Source organism: Myiozetetes cayanensis, unplaced genomic scaffold, assembly GCF_022539395.1.
Source record: "Myiozetetes cayanensis isolate MyiCay16 unplaced genomic scaffold, myiCay2020 scf7, whole genome shotgun sequence".
Taxonomy (NCBI): Eukaryota; Metazoa; Chordata; class Aves; order Passeriformes; family Tyrannidae; genus Myiozetetes; species Myiozetetes cayanensis.
The window spans coordinates 36,235,292-36,247,698 of NW_026087964.1; the positions used below are offsets into that span (position 1 = coordinate 36,235,292).

At 37.0% G+C, this 12,407-nt stretch overlaps 2 long non-coding RNA genes across 3 annotated transcripts in view; one reads left to right on the forward strand and one right to left on the reverse strand.

The window, feature by feature from the left end:
* Positions 1–12,407, forward strand: part of LOC126651898 (uncharacterized) — a 90,695-nt gene that overhangs the window by 16,066 nt on the left and 62,222 nt on the right. The gene's annotated exons all lie outside the window — the stretch shown is intronic.
* The window catches only part of LOC126651894 (uncharacterized), a 101,711-nt gene continuing 96,463 nt past the window's right edge, over positions 7,160–12,407 (reverse strand). For both annotated transcript variants that reach the window (XR_007631812.1, XR_007631814.1), the window contains 2 exons: positions 7,788–7,922; positions 7,160–7,592 (listed from right to left, as the gene is read on the reverse strand). This is a non-coding gene — a long non-coding RNA (uncharacterized LOC126651894). The remainder of the gene's footprint in view (positions 7,593–7,787; positions 7,923–12,407) is intronic.

Consider the following 12,407-nt stretch of genomic DNA (forward strand, 5'->3'; position numbering starts at 1 on the left):
TAACCATTTCTCCTTCAGACATGCAGGGTGAAGACAGAGACAGCTCAGAAAACAGCAGCCTGTTCCATATCTGATTATCTCTTCTTTTTATCCTTCATGGCAATATGGATTTGATTAATTATAAAAAGAACCTGAAATGGGAATGAGAGCAGTTATGTTTTTGCGACTTCATTAGTGCTGATAGGTGAAGTTTGTCCAATACTAAGAAATGTGTCGTTACATAGAGCTGGCAATTTTTTCTAGATGTAATGAAGAACCTTGTTTAGAAGTGATAGAAACCATCCCTTTAAATGACTCAGTCCATCTCCTCAAAGTGGGCACTTCGCAGAAAGCTATCATGACAAAAGGAGGCAGAAGACACTTAAAGAAGCATATTGTGTTGCTTAGTTTTATTCGTATTAATATTCAGTTTTATTCATATTCCATAAGCAAAGGTAAGGGAAGCTGGCATAAAAATCCCTCCCCTCAATCACTTTAACAATGCACAGGATTACAAAAGGTAGGAGTTGAAAGTAAGAGGTGGTAGTGGGTAAAAGAAAAAGTTGCTTTTAGACAGTGTTACTAGTTCAGGTGGGTTTTTTTAATTTTTCTCTTTTTTTTGGCATTAACCAAATGTCTTGTTACCTTGTTCTGTCTTGTTATCATGTGAGGAATCTAGACTCATGGGGCAGTCTTTGGAAAGATGAATGGAAAGGCAGTGGTGGAGTGGTGCAGTAGTAAGTTTCCAGTTTTTAAAGGGCTTTTGCAGTCTTTTGGTCTGTTGGTCACTGAGGCTACACTTAAAGGAAAAATGAAAGATGATATTTAAAAGAAAAGGGGAAGAGGAAGAGTAAAGGAAAGGAAAGGGGAAGGGAAAAGAAGAATGGAACCATTCAGTTTTAAAACTGTCTGTTGGTTGGAGAGACTACTGTTTAAATATTTAAAGCATTCTGTAGTCTCTGGTACTTTTCTTTACTGCTGCACAGCTCAGCTCCTATTCTATGAAAATCCTTTTTTGTTCACCTTCTCTCCTTTCAATGTGACAGGAACAGAGACCACCTCCATAGTGTATTTGGAAAAGCAGGCTCCCTTTAGAATTATTGCCTACATTTGTTCATGGATGTGGTGTCTTGGACAACTGGTTCATGCTATCCAACTATGTGCACAGCCTGTCCCATTTTATATGTAAAAAATACAAAGTTATAAAGTCATGAGCCTCAAAAGGGAAATTTCTGCTATATTACTGTTTTTAAAAGAGAAGAAACAAAGCTTTTCTTAAAGCAGTCCTTTCAAATTTGACTTTAAGAAACTAGACTAGAAAGCCCTTTTTTCTTCGTTACAGACACCTTTTTCCTTCTATCAAGAAAAGTCTATTTAAAAGGAACCTTTGAAAATTATTAAGAACTCTTATTCTGTTATGTGGTGTGTTCCAACTCTGTGTAATTAATTCATTGTAATTACTCATCTCTTTATCCCTGAACTCATCTTTTGACACATTCAGTCTTCTTTAGCATTTTACCATTTATTTTTTAGCATTTTCTGCTAAACCTGGACTGCTTGGGAATCACTTTTTGCCATTTTCCTCTCTATATCTACTTTCTGTGCTTTCCTAGTTGTGTGGACACATTCAAGAAATAAGCTGCTACTCTGAGGAAATGACATGGCATTGAGACTGAAAAAGGCCTTTGCATGGTGTGGGAAAAGAGACCCTGAAAAGTCATTATATAGGGGAGAGAGGGAAAGAGCTAGGTGCCTGTGCATTCTACTCTTCCTGCAAGTTTATAAAAGAAGCCTTTTCGGTAAGTCACTGCTCCATCTGTTCTGTGTCACTAGGAGAAGGAAACTTTCCTCTGATGAGGGACACTTCACAAACCATGGGCACTTGAAATGGGCTGTGGCAAGTTGTTCTCTTAGCAGCTCTGAAAGAATGAAGAAGAGGTGATTATAGATACATGGGTGTATAAGAGTGCATTGACTCAGTCAACACTGCTGTGTAGTGTGCCCTGGAGTACCAGCTGCCAGGACTATGACACCACTAGAGCTGTTGCCACATTTATTAACCAAACCATCTGTCACTGTAAGATAAACCTGGGGATTCTTTTCCTGAGACAACACAGCTTCCCCCACAAATTAACAAAACCTGATTACTCAGTCTGACAAAGCCAACATAAATGCCCTTGGGGATGGCATCTTATTCAATATCTTTCAGTATCACATACAGGGTTTAAAACACAAAATGAAAAAAATATTACTGGTCCTGCCCAGAGAAATTTTTGCTGAGTAAAAACCTTTTAGAGCTATTGCAGGTAGGAAAATAAAATCTTTCTCAAATGAAGTTTATTGTCTGTCCCAACATTGTCAAAATTTCAAATCAGCTAGGTTCAGTCTCCTTCAAAATACTGAAAGACAGTATCTGATACACCAGATGATGTGGCTTATGCTGCATAATGTGTGTTGTCTTTGCTGTAGAAAATTTACTTTTCCGTAAAGCTCTTCCAGGGCTCTCAGCAGGCTATTTCCCATTTCAGATCTTTTAGAGTGAAATCAAAGATATCCATTTACAGTGAGTAGAGCATTCAGTGATCCAGTCAAATAGTATCAAGTCAGTGACAGGAAAGAATAACAGCATGGTCCTTCAAACACATGACATAATTCCTTATGGTTTCCCTACCTTAACATCATCTACTTTTTGATGCTAAGAAAACATCTAAAAAACAGTATCAGGTTCCCTCTGGAGTTCAAAATAGCATACACTTAATTTGAACCTGCTGAATGTCCTGAGTGTTTAGAATTACTTTGTGACTGTACACGTTCTTGAGATGTTCTTGATTGTATGTGTTTGTGGTAATTGAAAGAGTTAGATTGAAAGCAGAAATGGGAGGTTTCCTGATGTGCCAGTAGTCTGCCCTTGGTGATGTCTTCAATGATTCACTGTTGTGACATATTTGAACTGCTTTGCTGATGCATGCAGCTAACTGAATGGCACTGTTCCCTTAATGACTGAAATATGTGTGGCAGGGTAGAAGACTTGGAGAATGGCCTTCTTCAGATCACAGGAAGCCTGTGGTAAGTTATCATCTCTGAGTCTAGTAGAGGAACTAGTAGAGTTCTTCCAGAAGTTCTTCCAGAAGTTGCAATTAGCCCATGAAAAAACAATCTTCTGGTACGTAGGACTATTTCCCTTGGAAGGCGTGGAGACCATCACTAGGCAGAACATCTCTGATCAGCAAGAACTTCATCTCTGCTTAATTTTAATGACTAAATGTTTTCCCTGATATGGCTGAGAGTAAAAAGAAATATTTTTTTTAAATACTTGCTGTTAAAAGTTTAGGAGAGAAAGCTTTCTTACATAGGAAAAGTAGTTATTAGTTTAGACAACCAGCAAAATTAGGCCTTGGGCAACAAGACATTGCCAGAATTCTCTCTTCTCTGTTGCTCATATTCTGAAAATATTCTTTTTTCTTCACAGTAACTATTTACCAGTCATCTGAATTAAATAATTTCTAAATCTTTCAGGCACAAGAAAGATACCAGCTTTCAGATGTGTGTCTGCAGTCAGGTGCTGACATACATTTCTGTATAGCCATTCATTTCTATACGTCTTTCTTACTCCTAGCTCTGTCAGTGCTCTTGGTTACTCTGCCTTTCATCTCTTGCTTTTCCATCTTGAGAAAGCACGAAGTCAGCCTGTGTTGAGGTGCTACATTACCATTTACAGTAGAAGGCTTGTCTTGGACATAAATAGGCACTGTTTGTATGCAATTCCTGGGATTCAGTTTATCCCATAAAATTCACTAGCCATCCAGCTGTTGAGTAAGATGATATTCTTACTCACAGGTCAGAAAACACAGCATTGTCTTCAGCCTGTTCTCTTGTGCTTGAAGCATGGCACAGCAATTGATGGTGCCCTTGTTATTATTAATCCTTTATATATATTTTAATATATATATATAGAGAGAGAGAGCTTAAGACAAAGAAAAAAAAAGAGAGGGCAAGCTTACGAAATTAAATCTTTAATTAATATAATGGGAGACACTGAACCAGAGGCATAATAAGGGATAAAGCAAAAATTTCCATTGAATCATATATAAATATAAAATAAGATTTCACATTGGTGAATGTCTTCTTTGCAAAGTTAGGGAAAAGGTCTGTGCTGTACTGATTTAAGAGTTAGGAAATACCAGAGGTATTCTTTGGAAGCAATCTATAAAATATCATGTTGTTTGAAACATCCTTTTTCTTGCTTCCCACAAACTATATAGGTGCTCCGTTCAGAACTTATCTGCAGTTTTTCCTAAGAGTGTCTCCACGGATGTAAGGAAAGGTGAGTCTATGTAAGAAAAGTGACCTTTAGTTAGATTTTATGCCAGACATGTCATCATGTGCATCTGTTCACATTCTTATCTTTGCTTTATGTCCTGAGTATTTCTATCCTATGCCTTTAAATATTTATACTTTTGCCCAACAGATTTATTAGGTTTCAGGTACAAACCTCATTCATTTTTGTATGTGAACATTTTTCAATTTTAAATTATTTTCTGCAGTTTTGTCACCACTTGGAAACTCCAGAGCTCTGAAATAATGGATTCATCAGCCAAAATGACATTGGCCTCTACACAAGTTTCTGTGCTTTCTCTTGCATGATAAAGAACTTTACAAATAAATGTCAGGAAAACCTTGTTGTTCAGAGGAGAGATTTAAAAGGAGGTTGTAGCTGAGTGAGGGGAAAAGATTCCTTGCATTCTAGTACGAGGAAAAAAATGAGCAAGTGGTAGAAAGAAGACCTTGAATTTGGGGTGTTGCTTTGAGGTGCTCTGCAGAGTTCCAAGAAATAATTTGGCTTCATTTGTTGCTGAGGATTCCCTCTTCTTGACTCAAATGTTATTTGGAAACAGATACTGATGCCTTTTTTTTTTTTTCCCAAAGAAGGAAGTTTTCATGCAACTGTTGCTTCAAGAACTGAGCATGATTTAACATGTGCAAAATGACAGATGGTAAAGACTCAATGAAATATTTCGTGCATACACATATTGAACAAATACCTCATTAAAACAGTGCTATTGCTAAGATTGTGCTCTTGTTTTCTCTGTTTTACTACTCAGGTTTTTCTAAGTACTTCCTCATCTCTCTTTTTCATATGTCTCCCTTTTGCAACATTTAAGTCACACATGCCTTCAGAACACTGATGGAGAGAATCTCTCTCAAAGGAGAGCTGATGCTCAGATACAAATACTTAGAAATGTGGAGACTTTTTGGTGGCTAGAACGGTGTTTGCTACATCTCTTTACAGCTTCTCAGTGCAATATCTACAGAGAGCATATAATAAAAAGGTCTTCATTCATAAGCAAGGTCTTAATACTAATAAGCAAATTTTGTGGTTATCGCCAGCAATATTCTTGTGTAGAATGTCTTTTAAAATAATGCATCCTTGCACAGATGTTATAAATATAACACAATACAAATATTGCAGTGACAGTACTTTCAGTAATTAGGACTGAAAGGTATCCTTGATGGTTTCGTGGTTCTTTTTTGCCGATGATCCTGTTCTTGTTTTATGTTCACTGACTCTATTCTGAGACGGTACGCTCAGCAAGCGTTTGTTTCTTCAGCAATAACTTTGAAACCTAAGAAGCAGTATATTTCCAAATATCCTCTGAAGGATATTTGGAAAACTCTAGTAGGAGGAATGAAGAAATAATTGTTTTGGCAGCTGCATCTTGGTTGTATGATATTGAAGACTACTCAAAATCCTTCTGAAATAGGTGGAAAGATTTGCATTGACTTCAGTGACTTTAGAATCAAACCAATTAAAAGCTGATAGCCTCAAACTCTCTCCCTACCAGTAAAAATAATACCTATTACACTGGTAACTATCTCTCTTTCTGTGTTCTCCTTGCTTTTTTTCCAGATGTTGTGACAAGCACATGCTGTGTTTCTTTACTCTGACCCTGAAATAGATTTCTGCATGATATGTGCCTTAAGACACAATAGGTGATGCAGGAAAGCAAGCAATCTCTATTTTTATGAATGCTTTAAGGTTAATTGTCATTAATTGAAATTAATTGCTGATATTTTTATCAGTCACAATATTGTGGCTTTAAAACTCACTAAGAAAAGTATAAAAGTATTATTATAATCTACTTTTTCCTGTTTTGTTACTAGATTCTTTATTTGATCAACTTTATTGCCTCTGCTCCATGAGGAAGAGATTGCCTTGTGATAGGACTTCATTGTTAGAAAGCAAAGATTAACTTTCACCATTGATATAAGCAGGGAAATGTCAAGGACTTCTTTCATAATGGTGATATATTCCATTGTGCATGTTCACAGCCACTTGGTTTATAATATGCTTAGTCACAAATAAGTTGGCTGAACTAGTTTTTAAAATAATTAATTAACTAAAACTATTTTAATCCTCAGTTTGTCTGCTGAGGCAGACTTTATCCTTTCTAAGTGGCAGCACTAAGAGCTGAGTGACAGATATGACAAAGTTATGGTCTGTTTCCCAGTTTGCATTTAATCCTGCCTAAAAAAAAAAAAAAAAAAAAATCTTAGTATGATTTAAAAAAAAAGCAGAAAAGGAGGGATAAATTAAATATTTTTATTCAGATTACTTGAAAGTGAAATAAATGGCAAATCCAAGCACAGCTTGAAATGGAAAGTAAAAGTTCTAATTTACTTTTCTACAAAGGATTGTTTTACTAAATCAACTAGGTGATCCAAAAGAACACAGATTAAAAAACTCTTCACTGTTTCCTAAAGCACATTTTTTATGATAAGTGAGAAGTTTTCATAGTTTTTTTCCACTCAGCTGTACTGAAGCAAGGGATACTGCTGTAGTTTAACTTCAAGGTTACATTGTGGAAGCTGACCGGTGCATAGCTCAATATGAAAATAATTAGTTTCCAAAAGTTAAAATTTCTAACTGCGAGTGCAAATTCCTGCTCATGGAAATGCCACTGGATCTGCAGTGATGGTGCAGTATCTGATACTGCTATCATCCATCCTGCTTATTCTAAAGAGGAGAGCAGGAAGAGGGAAGATGTAGAAAGCTCACTCGTGACTTTGTGGCAGGGATTCAAGTAGGTTTATGTTTGCTGTTTGGGGATTTTGTGAATCCTTGCTTAAGCAAGGGGATTCTTTTCACTGTGTGGTCCAAACCACGGACAGACATGTTCCTTTGGGCTGGATTGCCCTTTGGCAGTCATAAAGGGTAGAACTGAGAACCAGGTATATTTGTTACTCTTCTCAGGCAGAGTGCACCACCAGCCCAGGCTTCCTTCTCACTGTTATGATCAGGTCCTTAAAATTATTAGAAAGATGCCTCTGCCTAAATTAAGGTGCAAACGAGACCATATGCCAAAGTCAATAGTACGGATTTTTATTTAGCAGTAAATGTCAGGTAGAGGGAGACAGAAAGAAACAGGAAAAAGAGAGAGGAGGAGGGAGAGAAAGTGCCAGAGAGATGGCTTAAGTAGGAAAAGTATCATCACTATGTGAATTCCAGCAATGTCCTGTTGGTCCTCTTCTTCTGGTCTTCTCAGTGGTGAGAGTCCCAGTTTTGTTGAGTTCCTTCCAGTCTTGTCTGGATCCTTCTAAGACATTGCAGCTGCCTGTTGAGTGAGTGCAATTAAATCCATCATGGCCCAGTGTGAACCATCAGCAGAGATGAATACCTTGAGCCTTCAAATGAATGTTCAGTACTTCTGAGTTCCCGGAGGGGAGTTAACACAGCTGAGTCATTTGTGTAAGGACAAAGAAACACTACCTACCTGGCAGGATGTGGCAGGATGTGCCTCTTTCCTTACCTTGTTGCACACCCAGCTTGCAGCCTGAGGTTTTCACGTCCTCAGCAGTTACTGGGCAGTTACTTTGCACATTATCAGCTTGCATGTTGATTGTCTGAGCCATCAGCATTCCAGTCTCTCTGACACTTTCTTCTGCTGGGATAAATGGACAATAGTACCACCTTTATCTTATCTCAAGTGCCCCTGACAGTCCAAATTAGTAGGCATATTCAGGATGGGGTGGGCAGTTGCTTCACTGAACAATTTGCTACAGTTGACAAAAGGTTTTCAGTGATTTTAATAATGCTTAAGCCATTAACCATTTCAGTCGCTCCCACTCACTGTGTACAACTCCTTGAATAAGGGGGAAAATAGAGAAAGTTTTAAACATGTATTCTGAAAAGAAATCAATTTGAGGCTTTGTATATTTCTATTAAATCCTCAGTGTAATTAAAAATGAAGCAAAGTGCTAACATTTGCACTTACTGTTTCAACTCTATACAGATTCATTAATCTTCATTCAAACATTTACTTACTGAATGATTCAAACTGTTAAACGTGAGCTTTTTTTACCAGTCAATTGAGTAAAGATTTTGTTTGAACACTTTCGAGGTCCCAGCATAGGTGACATTTTCTTCACTACTAGCATGTATACCTAGTTCAGAAGAGGCTTGAAGCTAGAGAGCTTGTAAATAACACCACAATAAGCAGGACACTTCAAAGGGAGGGCATATGGAAGTTTTTTTGCATTTTTGGAATGGTTTAAAAGAAAAGATAACTCTGAAAAACCAGGAAAAGAATTAATCTTGACTTAAATAGTCATTCAATAGAAGTTTTTTTTTCTTTCTTTGAAAAATCACCATCTTAGCAAATTCAAAGCTGTAACAAACAACTGGGGTGATCGAATAGAACTAGAAGAGCTCTAAAAGGGGCATGCACAGTAAAGCTGTTCCTGAAATAAACTTGAGACAGAGGAAAACCAGTTTTCATAACTTGATTTCTTGGAGTAGAAGAAGGAAGAAAGTCACTCAGGTACATGGGGGAAAAGATAGAAGGTTTGTTATTTTAAGATTTTCCATTATTTTCCTACAGCTTTTCTTTGATGTTCAGGCAGCAGCCTGACAAATGGAGGTTCTGAATATTGCCAGAATGACCAACTTTCAGGTTCTTGTTCTCATCATAGAGAGGACATGCACTTTAGCAATAATTTCAAATCTTCATGGCAGCAAATTGTTTCAAGATGATTTTTCTCTGACCCATTTAATTTTGCCTTTGGGAAATGTCAGGTGTGCCTGCTAAAATAAGGCCACAATTCAGCAAGCTTTATATACCACAAACTGAAGGAAAAATATCCCTGCGTTCTGTATTATTTCACCTTGTTTTACAGGTTTGACACAGAGGCAAAATATTAATTACCTCAGTATTGATTAAATTGCTATGATTATCATTGTTACCTTTCAGTTCTTAGCTTTGCTAACTGATATTGAGCATTTCTTAATGCTAATACTGGCAAACTTTTAAGGCTACTTTGAAGGAAAATGAGAATCAATAATGGATCTTCAGTGTAGTGACAAAAGAAAATCCTTTCTGAAAACCAGAACTAGCATGTGAGTATTGACTTGTAAGTACATTGCTACAATGCTTTCTTTGCTCTTCCTTTCACAAATCCATTTTAAAATCCTACTAAACTTTTAAACATTCAGAATTCTTCATGCACTGAGTAAGCAGAAGCAAACCAATGAAAGCAGCTGCATCTGATGGGAAGGCAGCAGACTGTGAGTGCATAAACGCTGCTGGCTAAAGAAAGGGTACCTTGGGAATTTAGAGGATTGATCTGATGGTGGCCCCTCTCAACAATCACACCTGTCCACCCACAGACTCTGGGTAGAATTCCAAACACGGCAGACTTATCTTTATGGCAGTGACAGTAAAGAGTCAAGTTTGCAATGGCAGTCACAAATGATGCAAAAGGACAAAGTGTCAATCCTGATCCCACTAGAGCTGGTGAGACTCCACCAGAGAAGTATTTTTGGAAACTCCACCTGTACCTTGCTGTCAATGTGAAATGCATATTTTGAAGTCTATTTTCTTGCCATAATAAACCTCTTGAGAGTGCAGGAAGAAAATATTGCCCATAAGAAAAGAAAGCCTTAAAAAAGTCGGTAATGAAATAATGGCAAGCTAAAAACCAACTCAGAAAATCCAATGCATAATGAGGAAAGAAGCAAAGCAGAGGTACTTTAAAATAAAAGTTGAATATTAAAAGAGAAGCAATATTACTATGACCTTTACTGTATAGCTCTTTGAGGTATGTCATCATGGCCATTGCTTAAGTTTTGGCTGCAGCACATTCACTTTGATCTCAGTTAATTAGGGCAAAGAAGTACTTTCTTCCCCCTAATTGAACAGTTTCCTCCCACAGGCACCACATAAGACAGTAGATTTGCAGTCATATCAGTAGGAGAACTTTGCTTAATAAAAGGTAACAAAAGCTTTCAACAAAGTGCCAGGCAGTTCAGTACCCAATTCTCCAGACTGCAGAGGCTACAAGGTACTGAAGCCAGGTGCAAGTATTCTGACTGATTAGGAAAGATCCTAGAAAGATACCAGAAGGTAAATGTCATCAAAAAAAGCAAGTACCAGCAATGGACTAGTGCTTAGCACAAATTTCTGCATGAGTCCATTAATCACATCAAGGGACACTTCCATCCTTAATGGCATTATAATGAGCAAAAGCTTAGTATTTAACTAACTTCAGCAATTGATTATACTTGTGGAGAATTTTAATGTATTACTAATGCAATACAAATTGCTGGAAATAAATATGTACAGTAACCAACTGAGATTTGATTATTTGGTTTCTATTTTTGGTAGCAATAAGATTTTCAAGTACAATAGTAACAAAGTCAGACATCAGTATGTTCTCCAAGACACATTAAAACAAATATTTCACTAACAGCCCTTAATTTGCTGCCACAAGATATAATGGGTGATGAATAAATGATGAATAAACATTATCCAGGTCTTGCTGCTTCAGTAACTTGAATGAAATCTAATACTTTAAACAGTGATCTCTAGTTTTTCCACTCTATTAGGATGCTACAAGCAACATCACATGTTGCCTTTCCAGTCAGCCTATGAGATGACATAGTTTCACAAAATGGGAAACATGAGCAACCAGAGAGGTTCTTGTGGGCCTCTGCAAGGCTTTAGTTATAGTTGTATAATCTGTCTCTCCTTTTTTCTCCTCTCTCCTTGCTTATCTTCTTCTCTTTGCTCCTTTCTTGATGCTTAGAGTGGTTTGGAGCTGGAAGGATTGGATCTTGATTTAAGTGTTGTGGAATTGGTTGGATTTTGGCTTGAGTGTTGTGGATTAATAGTATATGCTGAGTCAGTATTGTGGTGGAACATTTTGTGTGGTGTCCTTTGGCCAAGTCCCCTTATCTACTCCCCTAAATTAACAAAGAAATTCCTTGGGAACAAGCCCATCACTTATTCTCTTAATGCTATCTCGAGGTATTAAAGAACCATATATCTGTATATTAAAGTAAAACTCATAGCTGTGAGCTGGCAGCTCCGGGGGCTGGAGTTTTACAAATACTCATAACACTCTTGTTGTGGGAAAACAAGTTAGCCAACACATGTAAAAGATGACATCTTGTGAATAAAGCTGCATAAACCTCTTTCTTAAACATACCTCTTTTTAAGTAAAAGAATCTAATTAATGAATGTTTCCCAATACATTGTATCTTATGCTCCTAGTTAAGTATTTATGACACAGTTGCAGTGTTCCTATGATCCTAGTTGTCTTACAAGTATTTTAGAAAATTGCTCAGTGTGACAAAATTAAATTGCAATTCTCAAATAATCTCTAAACATTCTCATGAACCTTAAAGTGTTTGTAGTCCAAGAAATAAGGATGTTATACCTCATTACAAAACCAAATGTCTTTCTGTATTTGTTGTTTTGTTGTCTGGGGTTTTTTGTATCTTCACTGCCCACAGTTTCCCAACAGAAAGGCATCTCCAGGTATATATTTAGATAATGTATTATTTTATAATATTTACGAATAAGAGAAAACCATTATGGAAAGACTACATAATACAGTTGCCTATGACACTAGAGGACTGAATTAAGGAGTTCCCTCAGTTAGCTTGTATTTTGATGTTCTGTTCCTTGCTACAGCTTAACTAACATGAATCCTACATATGAAGACTGCATAGGAAGCCCTGTTTGGAACAGCGTGTCTTTCATCAGGGATGGATGACTGGACTTCCTGAGGGGAAGAAATATATAGGGAGGAAAGTTGTATGGCTAGTTCTCATGCAAATATTGAGCATAGAAACAGCTGGGATATGCACAGAAGACATGGAAATAAGATATATTATTGTCAAAAGGGATGAAATATAGGATAGATACACTTTTCTATGCTTCTCTCCTAATTTTTCATGGAACTAATACTTATGGAATAAAGAGCTATTTGGACAATCTTGAGGGCATGCAAACAGAGAAACTTCATCCAAATTAAATTTAAAAGAACTTTCATACAGGCAGGTCAGAAAATGTGAAGAGTGAGATTCTGAAGAAAATGGGCTGTCATAGATCCCAGTAAAGTATGGAGAAAGTGTCAGATGTAAACTT